The sequence below is a fragment of the Schistocerca americana genome, chromosome 8, assembly GCF_021461395.2.
Source record: "Schistocerca americana isolate TAMUIC-IGC-003095 chromosome 8, iqSchAmer2.1, whole genome shotgun sequence".
NCBI lineage: Eukaryota > Metazoa > Arthropoda > Insecta > Orthoptera > Acrididae > Schistocerca > Schistocerca americana.
Window position 1 is genome coordinate 386,719,729 of NC_060126.1, and position 16,964 is coordinate 386,736,692.

The 16,964-nt window shown below is 53.8% G+C and overlaps 40 non-coding genes across 40 annotated transcripts; 15 read left to right on the plus strand and 25 right to left on the minus strand.

The window, feature by feature from the left end:
* Positions 1-108: 108 nt before the first annotated feature.
* Positions 109-200, minus strand: Trnai-uau. Its single transcript is given in 2 exon segments — positions 109-144; positions 163-200. It is a non-coding gene; the product is annotated as a tRNA-Ile (tRNA).
* Positions 201-641: 441 nt separating this feature from the next.
* On the plus strand, positions 642-714 carry Trnar-acg. The gene has a single exon. It is a non-coding gene; the product is annotated as a tRNA-Arg (tRNA).
* A 582-nt stretch (positions 715-1,296) lies between these two features.
* Trnad-guc lies at positions 1,297-1,368 on the minus strand. The gene has a single exon. It is a non-coding gene; the product is annotated as a tRNA-Asp (tRNA).
* A 111-nt stretch (positions 1,369-1,479) lies between these two features.
* On the minus strand, positions 1,480-1,571 carry Trnai-uau. Its single transcript is given in 2 exon segments — positions 1,480-1,515; positions 1,534-1,571. It is a non-coding gene; the product is annotated as a tRNA-Ile (tRNA).
* Positions 1,572-2,012: 441 nt separating this feature from the next.
* On the plus strand, positions 2,013-2,085 carry Trnar-acg. Its single transcript has one exon. It is a non-coding gene; the product is annotated as a tRNA-Arg (tRNA).
* Positions 2,086-2,667: 582 nt separating this feature from the next.
* Trnad-guc lies at positions 2,668-2,739 on the minus strand. The gene has a single exon. It is a non-coding gene; the product is annotated as a tRNA-Asp (tRNA).
* Positions 2,740-2,850: 111 nt separating this feature from the next.
* Trnai-uau lies at positions 2,851-2,942 on the minus strand. The gene is given in 2 exon segments: positions 2,851-2,886; positions 2,905-2,942. It is a non-coding gene; the product is annotated as a tRNA-Ile (tRNA).
* A 441-nt stretch (positions 2,943-3,383) lies between these two features.
* On the plus strand, positions 3,384-3,456 carry Trnar-acg. The gene has a single exon. It is a non-coding gene; the product is annotated as a tRNA-Arg (tRNA).
* A 582-nt stretch (positions 3,457-4,038) lies between these two features.
* On the minus strand, positions 4,039-4,110 carry Trnad-guc. Its single transcript has one exon. It is a non-coding gene; the product is annotated as a tRNA-Asp (tRNA).
* Positions 4,111-4,221: 111 nt separating this feature from the next.
* Trnai-uau lies at positions 4,222-4,313 on the minus strand. The gene is given in 2 exon segments: positions 4,222-4,257; positions 4,276-4,313. It is a non-coding gene; the product is annotated as a tRNA-Ile (tRNA).
* Positions 4,314-4,754: 441 nt separating this feature from the next.
* Trnar-acg lies at positions 4,755-4,827 on the plus strand. The gene has a single exon. It is a non-coding gene; the product is annotated as a tRNA-Arg (tRNA).
* A 582-nt stretch (positions 4,828-5,409) lies between these two features.
* Positions 5,410-5,481, minus strand: Trnad-guc. Its single transcript has one exon. It is a non-coding gene; the product is annotated as a tRNA-Asp (tRNA).
* Positions 5,482-5,592: 111 nt separating this feature from the next.
* Positions 5,593-5,684, minus strand: Trnai-uau. Its single transcript is given in 2 exon segments — positions 5,593-5,628; positions 5,647-5,684. It is a non-coding gene; the product is annotated as a tRNA-Ile (tRNA).
* A 441-nt stretch (positions 5,685-6,125) lies between these two features.
* On the plus strand, positions 6,126-6,198 carry Trnar-acg. The gene has a single exon. It is a non-coding gene; the product is annotated as a tRNA-Arg (tRNA).
* A 582-nt stretch (positions 6,199-6,780) lies between these two features.
* Trnad-guc lies at positions 6,781-6,852 on the minus strand. Its single transcript has one exon. It is a non-coding gene; the product is annotated as a tRNA-Asp (tRNA).
* Positions 6,853-6,963: 111 nt separating this feature from the next.
* On the minus strand, positions 6,964-7,055 carry Trnai-uau. The gene is given in 2 exon segments: positions 6,964-6,999; positions 7,018-7,055. It is a non-coding gene; the product is annotated as a tRNA-Ile (tRNA).
* A 441-nt stretch (positions 7,056-7,496) lies between these two features.
* On the plus strand, positions 7,497-7,569 carry Trnar-acg. The gene has a single exon. It is a non-coding gene; the product is annotated as a tRNA-Arg (tRNA).
* Positions 7,570-7,843: 274 nt separating this feature from the next.
* On the plus strand, positions 7,844-7,915 carry Trnat-cgu. Its single transcript has one exon. It is a non-coding gene; the product is annotated as a tRNA-Thr (tRNA).
* Positions 7,916-8,151: 236 nt separating this feature from the next.
* On the minus strand, positions 8,152-8,223 carry Trnad-guc. Its single transcript has one exon. It is a non-coding gene; the product is annotated as a tRNA-Asp (tRNA).
* Positions 8,224-8,334: 111 nt separating this feature from the next.
* On the minus strand, positions 8,335-8,426 carry Trnai-uau. Its single transcript is given in 2 exon segments — positions 8,335-8,370; positions 8,389-8,426. It is a non-coding gene; the product is annotated as a tRNA-Ile (tRNA).
* A 441-nt stretch (positions 8,427-8,867) lies between these two features.
* Positions 8,868-8,940, plus strand: Trnar-acg. Its single transcript has one exon. It is a non-coding gene; the product is annotated as a tRNA-Arg (tRNA).
* A 582-nt stretch (positions 8,941-9,522) lies between these two features.
* On the minus strand, positions 9,523-9,594 carry Trnad-guc. Its single transcript has one exon. It is a non-coding gene; the product is annotated as a tRNA-Asp (tRNA).
* Positions 9,595-9,705: 111 nt separating this feature from the next.
* Trnai-uau lies at positions 9,706-9,797 on the minus strand. The gene is given in 2 exon segments: positions 9,706-9,741; positions 9,760-9,797. It is a non-coding gene; the product is annotated as a tRNA-Ile (tRNA).
* Positions 9,798-10,238: 441 nt separating this feature from the next.
* Positions 10,239-10,311, plus strand: Trnar-acg. The gene has a single exon. It is a non-coding gene; the product is annotated as a tRNA-Arg (tRNA).
* A 582-nt stretch (positions 10,312-10,893) lies between these two features.
* Positions 10,894-10,965, minus strand: Trnad-guc. The gene has a single exon. It is a non-coding gene; the product is annotated as a tRNA-Asp (tRNA).
* Positions 10,966-11,076: 111 nt separating this feature from the next.
* On the minus strand, positions 11,077-11,168 carry Trnai-uau. Its single transcript is given in 2 exon segments — positions 11,077-11,112; positions 11,131-11,168. It is a non-coding gene; the product is annotated as a tRNA-Ile (tRNA).
* Positions 11,169-11,609: 441 nt separating this feature from the next.
* Positions 11,610-11,682, plus strand: Trnar-acg. Its single transcript has one exon. It is a non-coding gene; the product is annotated as a tRNA-Arg (tRNA).
* A 274-nt stretch (positions 11,683-11,956) lies between these two features.
* Positions 11,957-12,028, plus strand: Trnat-cgu. Its single transcript has one exon. It is a non-coding gene; the product is annotated as a tRNA-Thr (tRNA).
* A 236-nt stretch (positions 12,029-12,264) lies between these two features.
* Positions 12,265-12,336, minus strand: Trnad-guc. The gene has a single exon. It is a non-coding gene; the product is annotated as a tRNA-Asp (tRNA).
* A 111-nt stretch (positions 12,337-12,447) lies between these two features.
* Positions 12,448-12,539, minus strand: Trnai-uau. Its single transcript is given in 2 exon segments — positions 12,448-12,483; positions 12,502-12,539. It is a non-coding gene; the product is annotated as a tRNA-Ile (tRNA).
* A 441-nt stretch (positions 12,540-12,980) lies between these two features.
* On the plus strand, positions 12,981-13,053 carry Trnar-acg. Its single transcript has one exon. It is a non-coding gene; the product is annotated as a tRNA-Arg (tRNA).
* Positions 13,054-13,327: 274 nt separating this feature from the next.
* Positions 13,328-13,399, plus strand: Trnat-cgu. The gene has a single exon. It is a non-coding gene; the product is annotated as a tRNA-Thr (tRNA).
* A 236-nt stretch (positions 13,400-13,635) lies between these two features.
* On the minus strand, positions 13,636-13,707 carry Trnad-guc. The gene has a single exon. It is a non-coding gene; the product is annotated as a tRNA-Asp (tRNA).
* A 111-nt stretch (positions 13,708-13,818) lies between these two features.
* Trnai-uau lies at positions 13,819-13,910 on the minus strand. The gene is given in 2 exon segments: positions 13,819-13,854; positions 13,873-13,910. It is a non-coding gene; the product is annotated as a tRNA-Ile (tRNA).
* A 441-nt stretch (positions 13,911-14,351) lies between these two features.
* Positions 14,352-14,424, plus strand: Trnar-acg. The gene has a single exon. It is a non-coding gene; the product is annotated as a tRNA-Arg (tRNA).
* Positions 14,425-15,006: 582 nt separating this feature from the next.
* Trnad-guc lies at positions 15,007-15,078 on the minus strand. Its single transcript has one exon. It is a non-coding gene; the product is annotated as a tRNA-Asp (tRNA).
* A 111-nt stretch (positions 15,079-15,189) lies between these two features.
* Trnai-uau lies at positions 15,190-15,281 on the minus strand. The gene is given in 2 exon segments: positions 15,190-15,225; positions 15,244-15,281. It is a non-coding gene; the product is annotated as a tRNA-Ile (tRNA).
* A 441-nt stretch (positions 15,282-15,722) lies between these two features.
* On the plus strand, positions 15,723-15,795 carry Trnar-acg. Its single transcript has one exon. It is a non-coding gene; the product is annotated as a tRNA-Arg (tRNA).
* A 582-nt stretch (positions 15,796-16,377) lies between these two features.
* On the minus strand, positions 16,378-16,449 carry Trnad-guc. Its single transcript has one exon. It is a non-coding gene; the product is annotated as a tRNA-Asp (tRNA).
* A 111-nt stretch (positions 16,450-16,560) lies between these two features.
* On the minus strand, positions 16,561-16,652 carry Trnai-uau. Its single transcript is given in 2 exon segments — positions 16,561-16,596; positions 16,615-16,652. It is a non-coding gene; the product is annotated as a tRNA-Ile (tRNA).
* Positions 16,653-16,964: the final 312 nt, after the last annotated feature.

Consider the following 16,964-nt stretch of genomic DNA (forward strand, 5'->3'; position numbering starts at 1 on the left):
CGCGATGCTTACCTACAATGCACGCTCACTTATGATTCTCAAGTAGGTGATACATCTCAAATCTAGCGTCCCGATGCTTTCAGAGTCAGCTGCTACGAAATAAAAGTATGCCCCAGGTGAGGCTCGAACTCACAACCCCGGCATTGCTCACGGCTACTGCCTTATAAGTACCGTGCGCTAACCAATTGCGCCACTGGGGCTACGGCAGGGTGCTTTCAGTTAGCGGTATTCGCTTTGCTGCCAACCTGTTGTGGCTACAGACCCATCATACGACCGTCACCTGCGGCCATACTGCGACTTTAGCACCTGTCTACGGATGCTTCATACGATTCTTGTTTCATATGCTACACTTACAAGCATATCAGCCGCTTGTCATCACCGAAAAATTGCAGAAAACGCGCGCCTTGCCGTCTGCTACCTGTCCAACGGCGAGGGCAGATGTGTGGCAAGCTCTAAGCTATGCAGGCGCACCATGGCCGAGCAGCTAGAGGAGAGATGCCTTCCTTGGCAGCTCCCTGCAGAGTGCGGAAGACCGGAGTGGCCGCGCCGCCGTTGTCAGTGGACGACACGCAGTTGGCGAGCCACCGAGAACACGTTGCTCCGCGATGTGTACCCGCCTCTTACTACGAAACGCGAACAGTGGCCCTGTGGCGCAACGGATAACGCGTCTGACTACGGATCAGAAGATTCCAGGTTCGAATCCTGGCAGGGTCGGCATTTTGTTAGTTGCGGGCGCGTAGCTAGGCAGTGCATTCGAATGTTTCCGCCTGCGTGCAGTGCAATGTCAATCCTGAGCATCTCGCAGCTGCATCTCGAGACGATCGTGGTAAATATCGCTTCGTGCAAGCGTCAGCGTAGCGTCAGTCGAGCAAAGTCGAGACAAGTCAAGCTGAGAGATGTCACACAGTTAATTAATCGGTACGCGACGCAGACAACGCTTTTCCAAGTGTCCCATGTCACGCACCGAAGAGGGCGAACGCCTGCACGCAGCAGAGTGGCGCAGTGGAAGCGTGCTGGGCCCATAACCCAGAGGTCCGTGGATCGAAACCACGCTCTGCTAAAATTATTCTTTTTCTTGGGTGCTTCGAGCTCGTTCACTAAGCCTCGGGTGCGATGATTCAGCGTCAACAGCAAACCCTGTAAGTTGTGAAACGACGACGACGTGGTGTGAAGAATACGAGAAACACTTCCTAAGACGCAGACTTTCTTACGATTCTGCAGCAACTACATTTCTCGATCACAACGTTAATGTCCTTTCGGGCCACACGTGCAACTTTTGCGATATAAAAATCGCACCTCCCCGGCGGGGAATCGAACCCCGGTCTCCCGCGTGACAGGCGGGGATACTAACCACTATACTACCGAGGAATGCGCGATGCTTACCTACAATGCACGCTCACTTATGATTCTCAAGTAGGTGATACATCTCAAATCTAGCGTCCCGATGCTTTCAGAGTCAGCTGCTACGAAATAAAAGTATGCCCCAGGTGAGGCTCGAACTCACAACCCCGGCATTGCTCACGGCTACTGCCTTATAAGTACCGTGCGCTAACCAATTGCGCCACTGGGGCTACGGCAGGGTGCTTTCAGTTAGCGGTATTCGGTTTGCTGCCAACCTGTTGTGGCTACAGACCCATCATACGACCGTCACCTGCGGCCATACTGCGACTTTAGCACCTGTCTACGGATGCTTCATACGATTCTTGTTTCATATGCTACACTTACAAGCATATCAGCCGCTTGTCATCACCGAAAAATTGCAGAAAACGCGCGCCTTGCCGTCTGCTACCTGTCCAACGGCGAGGGCAGATGTGTGGCAAGCTCTAAGCTATGCAGGCGCACCATGGCCGAGCAGCTAGAGGAGAGATGCCTTCCTTGGCAGCTCCCTGCAGAGTGCGGAAGACCGGAGTGGCCGCGCCGCCGTTGTCAGTGGACGACACGCAGTTGGCGAGCCACCGAGAACACGTTGCTCCGCGATGTGTACCCGCCTCTTACTACGAAACGCGAACAGTGGCCCTGTGGCGCAACGGATAACGCGTCTGACTACGGATCAGAAGATTCCAGGTTCGAATCCTGGCAGGGTCGGCATTTTGTTAGTTGCGGGCGCGTAGCTAGGCAGTGCATTCGAATGTTTCCGCCTGCGTGCAGTGCAATGTCAATCCTGAGCATCTCGCAGCTGCATCTCGAGACGATCGTGGTAAATATCGCTTCGTGCAAGCGTCAGCGTAGCGTCAGTCGAGCAAAGTCGAGACAAGTCAAGCTGAGAGATGTCACACAGTTAATTAATCGGTACGCGACGCAGACAACGCTTTTCCAAGTGTCCCATGTCACGCACCGAAGAGGGCGAACGCCTGCACGCAGCAGAGTGGCGCAGTGGAAGCGTGCTGGGCCCATAACCCAGAGGTCCGTGGATCGAAACCACGCTCTGCTAAAATTATTCTTTTTCTTGGGTGCTTCGAGCTCGTTCACTAAGCCTCGGGTGCGATGATTCAGCGTCAACAGCAAACCCTGTAAGTTGTGAAACGACGACGACGTGGTGTGAAGAATACGAGAAACACTTCCTAAGACGCAGACTTTCTTACGATTCTGCAGCAACTACATTTCTCGATCACAACGTTAATGTCCTTTCGGGCCACACGTGCAACTTTTGCGATATAAAAATCGCACCTCCCCGGCGGGGAATCGAACCCCGGTCTCCCGCGTGACAGGCGGGGATACTAACCACTATACTACCGAGGAATGCGCGATGCTTACCTACAATGCACGCTCACTTATGATTCTCAAGTAGGTGATACATCTCAAATCTAGCGTCCCGATGCTTTCAGAGTCAGCTGCTACGAAATAAAAGTATGCCCCAGGTGAGGCTCGAACTCACAACCCCGGCATTGCTCACGGATACTGCCTTATAAGTACCGTGCGCTAACCAATTGCGCCACTGGGGCTACGGCAGGGTGCTTTCAGTTAGCGGTATTCGCTTTGCTGCCAACCTGTTGTGGCTACAGACCCATCATACGACCGTCACCTGCGGCCATACTGCGACTTTAGCACCTGTCTACGGATGCTTCATACGATTCTTGTTTCATATGCTACACTTACAAGCATATCAGCCGCTTGTCATCACCGAAAAATTGCAGAAAACGCGCGCCTTGCCGTCTGCTACCTGTCCAACGGCGAGGGCAGATGTGTGGCAAGCTCTAAGCTATGCAGGCGCACCATGGCCGAGCAGCTAGAGGAGAGATGCCTTCCTTGGCAGCTCCCTGCAGAGTGCGGAAGACCGGAGTGGCCGCGCCGCCGTTGTCAGTGGACGACACGCAGTTGGCGAGCCACCGAGAACACGTTGCTCCGCGATGTGTACCCGCCTCTTACTACGAAACGCGAACAGTGGCCCTGTGGCGCAACGGATAACGCGTCTGACTACGGATCAGAAGATTCCAGGTTCGAATCCTGGCAGGGTCGGCATTTTGTTAGTTGCGGGCGCGTAGCTAGGCAGTGCATTCGAATGTTTCCGCCTGCGTGCAGTGCAATGTCAATCCTGAGCATCTCGCAGCTGCATCTCGAGACGATCGTGGTAAATATCGCTTCGTGCAAGCGTCAGCGTAGCGTCAGTCGAGCAAAGTCGAGACAAGTCAAGCTGAGAGATGTCACACAGTTAATTAATCGGTACGCGACGCAGACAACGCTTTTCCAAGTGTCCCATGTCACGCACCGAAGAGGGCGAACGCCTGCACGCAGCAGAGTGGCGCAGTGGAAGCGTGCTGGGCCCATAACCCAGAGGTCCGTGGATCGAAACCACGCTCTGCTAAAATTATTCTTTTTCTTGGGTGCTTCGAGCTCGTTCACTAAGCCTCGGGTGCGATGATTCAGCGTCAACAGCAAACCCTGTAAGTTGTGAAACGACGACGACGTGGTGTGAAGAATACGAGAAACACTTCCTAAGACGCAGACTTTCTTACGATTCTGCAGCAACTACATTTCTCGATCACAACGTTAATGTCCTTTCGGGCCACACGTGCAACTTTTGCGATATAAAAATCGCACCTCCCCGGCGGGGAATCGAACCCCGGTCTCCCGCGTGACAGGCGGGGATACTAACCACTATACTACCGAGGAATGCGCGATGCTTACCTACAATGCACGCTCACTTATGATTCTCAAGTAGGTGATACATCTCAAATCTAGCGTCCCGATGCTTTCAGAGTCAGCTGCTACGAAATAAAAGTATGCCCCAGGTGAGGCTCGAACTCACAACCCCGGCATTGCTCACGGCTACTGCCTTATAAGTACCGTGCGCTAACCAATTGCGCCACTGGGGCTACGGCAGGGTGCTTTCAGTTAGCGGTATTCGCTTTGCTGCCAACCTGTTGTGGCTACAGACCCATCATACGACCGTCACCTGCGGCCATACTGCGACTTTAGCACCTGTCTACGGATGCTTCATACGATTCTTGTTTCATATGCTACACTTACAAGCATATCAGCCGCTTGTCATCACCGAAAAATTGCAGAAAACGCGCGCCTTGCCGTCTGCTACCTGTCCAACGGCGAGGGCAGATGTGTGGCAAGCTCTAAGCTATGCAGGCGCACCATGGCCGAGCAGCTAGAGGAGAGATGCCTTCCTTGGCAGCTCCCTGCAGAGTGCGGAAGACCGGAGTGGCCGCGCCGCCGTTGTCAGTGGACGACACGCAGTTGGCGAGCCACCGAGAACACGTTGCTCCGCGATGTGTACCCGCCTCTTACTACGAAACGCGAACAGTGGCCCTGTGGCGCAACGGATAACGCGTCTGACTACGGATCAGAAGATTCCAGGTTCGAATCCTGGCAGGGTCGGCATTTTGTTAGTTGCGGGCGCGTAGCTAGGCAGTGCATTCGAATGTTTCCGCCTGCGTGCAGTGCAATGTCAATCCTGAGCATCTCGCAGCTGCATCTCGAGACGATCGTGGTAAATATCGCTTCGTGCAAGCGTCAGCGTAGCGTCAGTCGAGCAAAGTCGAGACAAGTCAAGCTGAGAGATGTCACACAGTTAATTAATCGGTACGCGACGCAGACAACGCTTTTCCAAGTGTCCCATGTCACGCACCGAAGAGGGCGAACGCCTGCACGCAGCAGAGTGGCGCAGTGGAAGCGTGCTGGGCCCATAACCCAGAGGTCCGTGGATCGAAACCACGCTCTGCTAAAATTATTCTTTTTCTTGGGTGCTTCGAGCTCGTTCACTAAGCCTCGGGTGCGATGATTCAGCGTCAACAGCAAACCCTGTAAGTTGTGAAACGACGACGACGTGGTGTGAAGAATACGAGAAACACTTCCTAAGACGCAGACTTTCTTACGATTCTGCAGCAACTACATTTCTCGATCACAACGTTAATGTCCTTTCGGGCCACACGTGCAACTTTTGCGATATAAAAATCGCACCTCCCCGGCGGGGAATCGAACCCCGGTCTCCCGCGTGACAGGCGGGGATACTAACCACTATACTACCGAGGAATGCGCGATGCTTACCTACAATGCACGCTCACTTATGATTCTCAAGTAGGTGATACATCTCAAATCTAGCGTCCCGATGCTTTCAGAGTCAGCTGCTACGAAATAAAAGTATGCCCCAGGTGAGGCTCGAACTCACAACCCCGGCATTGCTCACGGCTACTGCCTTATAAGTACCGTGCGCTAACCAATTGCGCCACTGGGGCTACGGCAGGGTGCTTTCAGTTAGCGGTATTCGCTTTGCTGCCAACCTGTTGTGGCTACAGACCCATCATACGACCGTCACCTGCGGCCATACTGCGACTTTAGCACCTGTCTACGGATGCTTCATACGATTCTTGTTTCATATGCTACACTTACAAGCATATCAGCCGCTTGTCATCACCGAAAAATTGCAGAAAACGCGCGCCTTGCCGTCTGCTACCTGTCCAACGGCGAGGGCAGATGTGTGGCAAGCTCTAAGCTATGCAGGCGCACCATGGCCGAGCAGCTAGAGGAGAGAGGCCTTCCTTGGCAGCTCCCTGCAGAGTGCGGAAGACCGGAGTGGCCGCGCCGCCGTTGTCAGTGGACGACACGCAGTTGGCGAGCCACCGAGAACACGTTGCTCCGCGATGTGTACCCGCCTCTTACTACGAAACGCGAACAGTGGCCCTGTGGCGCAACGGATAACGCGTCTGACTACGGATCAGAAGATTCCAGGTTCGAATCCTGGCAGGGTCGGCATTTTGTTAGTTGCGGGCGCGTAGCTAGGCAGTGCATTCGAATGTTTCCGCCTGCGTGCAGTGCAATGTCAATCCTGAGCATCTCGCAGCTGCATCTCGAGACGATCGTGGTAAATATCGCTTCGTGCAAGCGTCAGCGTAGCGTCAGTCGAGCAAAGTCGAGACAAGTCAAGCTGAGAGATGTCACACAGTTAATTAATCGGTACGCGACGCAGACAACGCTTTTCCAAGTGTCCCATGTCACGCACCGAAGAGGGCGAACGCCTGCACGCAGCCGAGTGGCGCAGTGGAAGCGTGCTGGGCCCATAACCCAGAGGTCCGTGGATCGAAACCACGCTCTGCTAAAATTATTCTTTTTCTTGGGTGCTTCGAGCTCGTTCACTAAGCTTCGGGTGCGATGATTCAGCGTCAACAGCAAACCCTGTAAGTTGTGAAACGACGACGACGTGGTGTGAAGAATACGAGAAACACTTCCTAAGACGCAGACTTTCTTACGATTCTGCAGCAACTACATTTCTCGATCACAACGTTAATGTCCTTTCGGGCCACACGTGCAACTTTTGCGATATAAAAATCGCACCTCCCCGGCGGGGAATCGAACCCCGGTCTCCCGCGTGACAGGCGGGGATACTAACCACTATACTACCGAGGAATGCGCGATGCTTACCTACAATGCACGCTCACTTATGATTCTCAAGTAGGTGATACATCTCAAATCTAGCGTCCCGATGCTTTCAGAGTCAGCTGCTACGAAATAAAAGTATGCCCCAGGTGAGGCTCGAACTCACAACCCCGGCATTGCTCACGGCTACTGCCTTATAAGTACCGTGCGCTAACCAATTGCGCCACTGGGGCTACGGCAGGGTGCTTTCAGTTAGCGGTATTCGCTTTGCTGCCAACCTGTTGTGGCTACAGACCCATCATACGACCGTCACCTGCGGCCATACTGCGACTTTAGCACCTGTCTACGGATGCTTCATACGATTCTTGTTTCATATGCTACACTTACAAGCATATCAGCCGCTTGTCATCACCGAAAAATTGCAGAAAACGCGCGCCTTGCCGTCTGCTACCTGTCCAACGGCGAGGGCAGATGTGTGGCAAGCTCTAAGCTATGCAGGCGCACCATGGCCGAGCAGCTAGAGGAGAGATGCCTTCCTTGGCAGCTCCCTGCAGAGTGCGGAAGACCGGAGTGGCCGCGCCGCCGTTGTCAGTGGACGACACGCAGTTGGCGAGCCACCGAGAACACGTTGCTCCGCGATGTGTACCCGCCTCTTACTACGAAACGCGAACAGTGGCCCTGTGGCGCAACGGATAACGCGTCTGACTACGGATCAGAAGATTCCAGGTTCGAATCCTGGCAGGGTCGGCATTTTGTTAGTTGCGGGCGCGTAGCTAGGCAGTGCATTCGAATGTTTCCGCCTGCGTGCAGTGCAATGTCAATCCTGAGCATCTCGCAGCTGCATCTCGAGACGATCGTGGTAAATATCGCTTCGTGCAAGCGTCAGCGTAGCGTCAGTCGAGCAAAGTCGAGACAAGTCAAGCTGAGAGATGTCACACAGTTAATTAATCGGTACGCGACGCAGACAACGCTTTTCCAAGTGTCCCTTGTCACGCACCGAAGAGGGCGAACGCCTGCACGCAGCAGAGTGGCGCAGTGGAAGCGTGCTGGGCCCGTAACCCAGAGGTCCGTGGATCGAAACCACGCTCTGCTAAAATTATTCTTTTTCTTGGGTGCTTCGAGCTCGTTCACTAAGCCTCGGGTGCGATGATTCAGCGTCAACAGCAAACCCTGTAAGTTGTGAAACGACGACGACGTGGTGTGAAGAATACGAGAAACACTTCCTAAGACGCAGACTTTCTTACGATTCTGCAGCAACTACATTTCTCGATCACAACGTTAATGTCCTTTCGGGCCACACGTGCAACTTTTGCGATATAAAAATCGCACCTCCCCGGCGGGGAATCGAACCCCGGTCTCCCGCGTGACAGGCGGGGATACTAACCACTATACTACCGAGGAATGCGCGATGCTTACCTACAATGCACGCTCACTTATGGTTCTCAAGTAGGTGATACATCTCAAATCTAGCGTCCCGATGCTTTCAGAGTCAGCTGCTACGAAATAAAAGTATGCCCCAGGTGAGGCTCGAACTCACAACCCCGGCATTGCTCACGGCTACTGCCTTATAAGTACCGTGCGCTAACCAATTGCGCCACTGGGGCTACGGCAGGGTGCTTTCAGTTAGCGGTATTCGCTTTGCTGCCAACCTGTTGTGGCTACAGACCCATCATACGACCGTCACCTGCGGCCATACTGCGACTTTAGCACCTGTCTACGGATGCTTCATACGATTCTTGTTTCATATGCTACACTTACAAGCATATCAGCCGCTTGTCATCACCGAAAAATTGCAGAAAACGCGCGCCTTGCCGTCTGCTACCTGTCCAACGGCGAGGGCAGATGTGTGGCAAGCTCTAAGCTATGCAGGCGCACCATGGCCGAGCAGCTAGAGGAGAGATGCCTTCCTTGGCAGCTCCCTGCAGAGTGCGGAAGACCGGAGTGGCCGCGCCGCCGTTGTCAGTGGACGACACGCAGTTGGCGAGCCACCGAGAACACGTTGCTCCGCGATGTGTACCCGCCTCTTACTACGAAACGCGAACAGTGGCCCTGTGGCGCAACGGATAACGCGTCTGACTACGGATCAGAAGATTCCAGGTTCGAATCCTGGCAGGGTCGGCATTTTGTTAGTTGCGGGCGCGTAGCTAGGCAGTGCATTCGAATGTTTCCGCCTGCGTGCAGTGCAATGTCAATCCTGAGCATCTCGCAGCTGCATCTCGAGACGATCGTGGTAAATATCGCTTCGTGCAAGCGTCAGCGTAGCGTCAGTCGAGCAAAGTCGAGACAAGTCAAGCTGAGAGATGTCACACAGTTAATTAATCGGTACGCGACGCAGACAACGCTTTTCCAAGTGTCCCATGTCACGCACCGAAGAGGGCGAACGCCTGCACGCAGCAGAGTGGCGCAGTGGAAGCGTGCTGGGCCCATAACCCAGAGGTCCGTGGATCGAAACCACGCTCTGCTAAAATTATTCATTTTCTTGGGTGCTTCGAGCTCGTTCACTAAGCCTCGGGTGCGATGATTCAGCGTCAACAGCAAACCCTGTAAGTTGTGAAACGACGACGACGTGGTGTGAAGAATACGAGAAACACTTCCTAAGACGCAGACTTTCTTACGATTCTGCAGCAACTACATTTCTCGATCACAACGTTAATGTCCTTTCGGGCCACACGTGCAACTTTTGCGATATAAAAATCGCACCTCCCCGGCGGGGAATCGAACCCCGGTCTCCCGCGTGACAGGCGGGGATACTAACCACTATACTACCGAGGAATGCGCGATGCTTACCTACAATGCACGCTCACTTATGATTCTCAAGTAGGTGATACATCTCAAATCTAGCGTCCCGATGCTTTCAGAGTCAGCTGCTACGAAATAAAAGTATGCCCCAGGTGAGGCTCGAACTCACAACCCCGGCATTGCTCACGGCTACTGCCTTATAAGTACCGTGCGCTAACCAATTGCGCCACTGGGGCTACGGCAGGGTGCTTTCAGTTAGCGGTATTCGCTTTGCTGCCAACCTGTTGTGGCTACAGACCCATCATACGACCGTCACCTGCGGCCATACTGCGACTTTAGCACCTGTCTACGGATGCTTCATACGATTCTTGTTTCATATGCTACACTTACAAGCATATCAGCCGCTTGTCATCACCGAAAAATTGCAGAAAACGCGCGCCTTGCCGTCTGCTACCTGTCCAACGGCGAGGGCAGATGTGTGGCAAGCTCTAAGCTATGCAGGCGCACCATGGCCGAGCAGCTAGAGGAGAGATGCCTTCCTTGGCAGCTCCCTGCAGAGTGCGGAAGACCGGAGTGGCCGCGCCGCCGTTGTCAGTGGACGACACGCAGTTGGCGAGCCACCGAGAACACGTTGCTCCGCGATGTGTACCCGCCTCTTACTACGAAACGCGAACAGTGGCCCTGTGGCGCAACGGATAACGCGTCTGACTACGGATCAGAAGATTCCAGGTTCGAATCCTGGCAGGGTCGGCATTTTGTTAGTTGCGGGCGCGTAGCTAGGCAGTGCATTCGAATGTTTCCGCCTGCGTGCAGTGCAATGTCAATCCTGAGCATCTCGCAGCTGCATCTCGAGACGATCGTGGTAAATATCGCTTCGTGCAAGCGTCAGCGTAGCGTCAGTCGAGCAAAGTCGAGACAAGTCAAGCTGAGAGATGTCACACAGTTAATTAATCGGTACGCGACGCAGACAACGCTTTTCCAAGTGTCCCATGTCACGCACCGAAGAGGGCGAACGCCTGCACGCAGCAGAGTGGCGCAGTGGAAGCGTGCTGGGCCCATAACCCAGAGGTCCGTGGATCGAAACCACGCTCTGCTAAAATTATTCATTTTCTTGGGTGCTTCGAGCTCGTTCACTAAGCCTCGGGTGCGATGATTCAGCGTCAACAGCAAACCCTGTAAGTTGTGAAACGACGACGACGTGGTGTGAAGAATACGAGAAACACTTCCTAAGACGCAGACTTTCTTACGATTCTGCAGCAACTACATTTCTCGATCACAACGTTAATGTCCTTTCGGGCCACACGTGCAACTTTTGCGATATAAAAATCGCACCTCCCCGGCGGGGAATCGAACCCCGGTCTCCCGCGTGACAGGCGGGGATACTAACCACTATACTACCGAGGAATGCGCGATGCTTACCTACAATGCACGCTCACTTATGATTCTCAAGTAGGTGATACATCTCAAATCTAGCGTCCCGATGCTTTCAGAGTCAGCTGCTACGAAATAAAAGTATGCCCCAGGTGAGGCTCGAACTCACAACCCCGGCATTGCTCACGGCTACTGCCTTATAAGTACCGTGCGCTAACCAATTGCGCCACTGGGGCTACGGCAGGGTGCTTTCAGTTAGCGGTATTCGCTTTGCTGCCAACCTGTTGTGGCTACAGACCCATCATACGACCGTCACCTGCGGCCATACTGCGACTTTAGCACCTGTCTACGGATGCTTCATACGATTCTTGTTTCATATGCTACACTTACAAGCATATCAGCCGCTTGTCATCACCGAAAAATTGCAGAAAACGCGCGCCTTGCCGTCTGCTACCTGTCCAACGGCGAGGGCAGATGTGTGGCAAGCTCTAAGCTATGCAGGCGCACCATGGCCGAGCAGCTAGAGGAGAGATGCCTTCCTTGGCAGCTCCCTGCAGAGTGCGGAAGACCGGAGTGGCCGCGCCGCCGTTGTCAGTGGACGACACGCAGTTGGCGAGCCACCGAGAACACGTTGCTCCGCGATGTGTACCCGCCTCTTACTACGAAACGCGAACAGTGGCCCTGTGGCGCAACGGATAACGCGTCTGACTACGGATCAGAAGATTCCAGGTTCGAATCCTGGCAGGGTCGGCATTTTGTTAGTTGCGGGCGCGTAGCTAGGCAGTGCATTCGAATGTTTCCGCCTGCGTGCAGTGCAATGTCAATCCTGAGCATCTCGCAGCTGCATCTCGAGACGATCGTGGTAAATATCGCTTCGTGCAAGCGTCAGCGTAGCGTCAGTCGAGCAAAGTCGAGACAAGTCAAGCTGAGAGATGTCACACAGTTAATTAATCGGTACGCGACGCAGACAACGCTTTTCCAAGTGTCCCTTGTCACGCACCGAAGAGGGCGAACGCCTGCACGCAGCAGAGTGGCGCAGTGGAAGCGTGCTGGGCCCGTAACCCAGAGGTCCGTGGATCGAAACCACGCTCTGCTAAAATTATTCTTTTTCTTGGGTGCTTCGAGCTCGTTCACTAAGCCTCGGGTGCGATGATTCAGCGTCAACAGCAAACCCTGTAAGTTGTGAAACGACGACGACGTGGTGTGAAGAATACGAGAAACACTTCCTAAGACGCAGACTTTCTTACGATTCTGCAGCAACTACATTTCTCGATCACAACGTTAATGTCCTTTCGGGCCACACGTGCAACTTTTGCGATATAAAAATCGCACCTCCCCGGCGGGGAATCGAACCCCGGTCTCCCGCGTGACAGGCGGGGATACTAACCACTATACTACCGAGGAATGCGCGATGCTTACCTACAATGCACGCTCACTTATGGTTCTCAAGTAGGTGATACATCTCAAATCTAGCGTCCCGATGCTTTCAGAGTCAGCTGCTACGAAATAAAAGTATGCCCCAGGTGAGGCTCGAACTCACAACCCCGGCATTGCTCACGGCTACTGCCTTATAAGTACCGTGCGCTAACCAATTGCGCCACTGGGGCTACGGCAGGGTGCTTTCAGTTAGCGGTATTCGCTTTGCTGCCAACCTGTTGTGGCTACAGACCCATCATACGACCGTCACCTGCGGCCATACTGCGACTTTAGCACCTGTCTACGGATGCTTCATACGATTCTTGTTTCATATGCTACACTTACAAGCATATCAGCCGCTTGTCATCACCGAAAAATTGCAGAAAACGCGCGCCTTGCCGTCTGCTACCTGTCCAACGGCGAGGGCAGATGTGTGGCAAGCTCTAAGCTATGCAGGCGCACCATGGCCGAGCAGCTAGAGGAGAGATGCCTTCCTTGGCAGCTCCCTGCAGAGTGCGGAAGACCGGAGTGGCCGCGCCGCCGTTGTCAGTGGACGACACGCAGTTGGCGAGCCACCGAGAACACGTTGCTCCGCGATGTGTACCCGCCTCTTACTACGAAACGCGAACAGTGGCCCTGTGGCGCAACGGATAACGCGTCTGACTACGGATCAGAAGATTCCAGGTTCGAATCCTGGCAGGGTCGGCATTTTGTTAGTTGCGGGCGCGTAGCTAGGCAGTGCATTCGAATGTTTCCGCCTGCGTGCAGTGCAATGTCAATCCTGAGCATCTCGCAGCTGCATCTCGAGACGATCGTGGTAAATATCGCTTCGTGCAAGCGTCAGCGTAGCGTCAGTCGAGCAAAGTCGAGACAAGTCAAGCTGAGAGATGTCACACAGTTAATTAATCGGTACGCGACGCAGACAACGCTTTTCCAAGTGTCCCTTGTCACGCACCGAAGAGGGCGAACGCCTGCACGCAGCAGAGTGGCGCAGTGGAAGCGTGCTGGGCCCGTAACCCAGAGGTCCGTGGATCGAAACCACGCTCTGCTAAAATTATTCTTTTTCTTGGGTGCTTCGAGCTCGTTCACTAAGCCTCGGGTGCGATGATTCAGCGTCAACAGCAAACCCTGTAAGTTGTGAAACGACGACGACGTGGTGTGAAGAATACGAGAAACACTTCCTAAGACGCAGACTTTCTTACGATTCTGCAGCAACTACATTTCTCGATCACAACGTTAATGTCCTTTCGGGCCACACGTGCAACTTTTGCGATATAAAAATCGCACCTCCCAGGCGGGGAATCGAACCCCGGTCTCCCGCGTGACAGGCGGGGATACTAACCACTATACTACCGAGGAATGCGCGATGCTTACCTACAATGCACGCTCACTTATGGTTCTCAAGTAGGTGATACATCTCAAATCTAGCGTCCCGATGCTTTCAGAGTCAGCTGCTACGAAATAAAAGTATGCCCCAGGTGAGGCTCGAACTCACAACCCCGGCATTGCTCACGGCTACTGCCTTATAAGTACCGTGCGCTAACCAATTGCGCCACTGGGGCTACGGCAGGGTGCTTTCAGTTAGCGGTATTCGCTTTGCTGCCAACCTGTTGTGGCTACAGACCCATCATACGACCGTCACCTGCGGCCATACTGCGACTTTAGCACCTGTCTACGGATGCTTCATACGATTCTTGTTTCATATGCTACACTTACAAGCATATCAGCCGCTTGTCATCACCGAAAAATTGCAGAAAACGCGCGCCTTGCCGTCTGCTACCTGTCCAACGGCGAGGGCAGATGTGTGGCAAGCTCTAAGCTATGCAGGCGCACCATGGCCGAGCAGCTAGAGGAGAGATGCCTTCCTTGGCAGCTCCCTGCAGAGTGCGGAAGACCGGAGTGGCCGCGCCGCCGTTGTCAGTGGACGACACGCAGTTGGCGAGCCACCGAGAACACGTTGCTCCGCGATGTGTACCCGCCTCTTACTACGAAACGCGAACAGTGGCCCTGTGGCGCAACGGATAACGCGTCTGACTACGGATCAGAAGATTCCAGGTTCGAATCCTGGCAGGGTCGGCATTTTGTTAGTTGCGGGCGCGTAGCTAGGCAGTGCATTCGAATGTTTCCGCCTGCGTGCAGTGCAATGTCAATCCTGAGCATCTCGCAGCTGCATCTCGAGACGATCGTGGTAAATATCGCTTCGTGCAAGCGTCAGCGTAGCGTCAGTCGAGCAAAGTCGAGACAAGTCAAGCTGAGAGATGTCACACAGTTAATTAATCGGTACGCGACGCAGACAACGCTTTTCCAAGTGTCCCATGTCACGCACCGAAGAGGGCGAACGCCTGCACGCAGCAGAGTGGCGCAGTGGAAGCGTGCTGGGCCCATAACCCAGAGGTCCGTGGATCGAAACCACGCTCTGCTAAAATTATTCTTTTTCTTGGGTGCTTCGAGCTCGTTCACTAAGCCTCGGGTGCGATGATTCAGCGTCAACAGCAAACCCTGTAAGTTGTGAAACGACGACGACGTGGTGTGAAGAATACGAGAAACACTTCCTAAGACGCAGACTTTCTTACGATTCTGCAGCAACTACATTTCTCGATCACAACGTTAATGTCCTTTCGGGCCACACGTGCAACTTTTGCGATATAAAAATCGCACCTCCCCGGCGGGGAATCGAACCCCGGTCTCCCGCGTGACAGGCGGGGATACTAACCACTATACTACCGAGGAATGCGCGATGCTTACCTACAATGCACGCTCACTTATGATTCTCAAGTAGGTGATACATCTCAAATCTAGCGTCCCGATGCTTTCAGAGTCAGCTGCTACGAAATAAAAGTATGCCCCAGGTGAGGCTCGAACTCACAACCCCGGCATTGCTCACGGCTACTGCCTTATAAGTACCGTGCGCTAACCAACTGCGCCACTGGGGCTACGGCAGGGTGCTTTCAGTTAGCGGTATTCGCTTTGCTGCCAACCTGTTGTGGCTACAGACCCATCATACGACCGTCACCTGCGGCCATACTGCGACTTTAGCACCTGTCTACGGATGCTTCATACGATTCTTGTTTCATATGCTACACTTACAAGCATATCAGCCGCTTGTCATCACCGAAAAATTGCAGAAAACGCGCGCCTTGCCGTCTGCTACCTGTCCAACGGCGAGGGCAGATGTGTGGCAAGCTCTAAGCTATGCAGGCGCACCATGGCCGAGCAGCTAGAGGAGAGATGCCTTCCTTGGCAGCTCCCTGCAGAGTGCGGAAGACCGGAGTGGCCGCGCCGCCGTTGTCAGTGGACGACACGCAGTTGGCGAGCCACCGAGAACACGTTGCTCCGCGATGTGTACCCGCCTCTTACTACGAAACGCGAACAGTGGCCCTGTGGCGCAACGGATAACGCGTCTGACTACGGATCAGAAGATTCCAGGTTCGAATCCTGGCAGGGTCGGCATTTTGTTAGTTGCGGGCGCGTAGCTAGGCAGTGCATTCGAATGTTTCCGCCTGCGTGCAGTGCAATGTCAATCCTGAGCATCTCGCAGCTGCATCTCGAGACGATCGTGGTAAATATCGCTTCGTGCAAGCGTCAGCGTAGCGTCAGTCGAGCAAAGTCGAGACAAGTCAAGCTGAGAGATGTCACACAGTTAATTAATCGGTACGCGACGCAGACAACGCTTTTCCAAGTGTCCCATGTCACGCACCGAAGAGGGCGAACGCCTGCACGCAGCAGAGTGGCGCAGTGGAAGCGTGCTGGGCCCATAACCCAGAGGTCCGTGGATCGAAACCACGCTCTGCTAAAATTATTCTTTTTCTTGGGTGCTTCGAGCTCGTTCACTAAGCCTCGGGTGCGATGATTCAGCGTCAACAGCAAACCCTGTAAGTTGTGAAACGACGACGACGTGGTGTGAAGAATACGAGAAACACTTCCTAAGACGCAGACTTTCTTACGATTCTGCAGCAACTACATTTCTCGATCACAACGTTAATGTCCTTTCGGGCCACACGTGCAACTTTTGCGATATAAAAATCGCACCTCCCCGGCGGGGAATCGAACCCCGGTCTCCCGCGTGACAGGCGGGGATACTAACCACTATACTACCGAGGAATGCGCGATGCTTACCTACAATGCACGCTCACTTATGATTCTCAAGTAGGTGATACATCTCAAATCTAGCGTCCCGATGCTTTCAGAGTCAGCTGCTACGAAATAAAAGTATGCCCCAGGTGAGGCTCGAACTCACAACCCCGGCATTGCTCACGGCTACTGCCTTATAAGTACCGTGCGCTAACCAATTGCGCCACTGGGGCTACGGCAGGGTGCTTTCAGTTAGCGGTATTCGCTTTGCTGCCAACCTGTTGTGGCTACAGACCCATCATACGACCGTCACCTGCGGCCATACTGCGACTTTAGCACCTGTCTACGGATGCTTCATACGATTCTTGTTTCATATGCTACACTTACAAGCATATCAGCCGCTTGTCATCACCGAAAAATTGCAGAAAACGCGCGCCTTGCCGTCTGCTACCTGTCCAACGGCGAGGGCAGATGTGTGGCAAGCTCTAAGCTATGCAGGCGCACCATGGCCGAGCAGCTAGAGGAGAGATGCCTTCCTTGGCAGC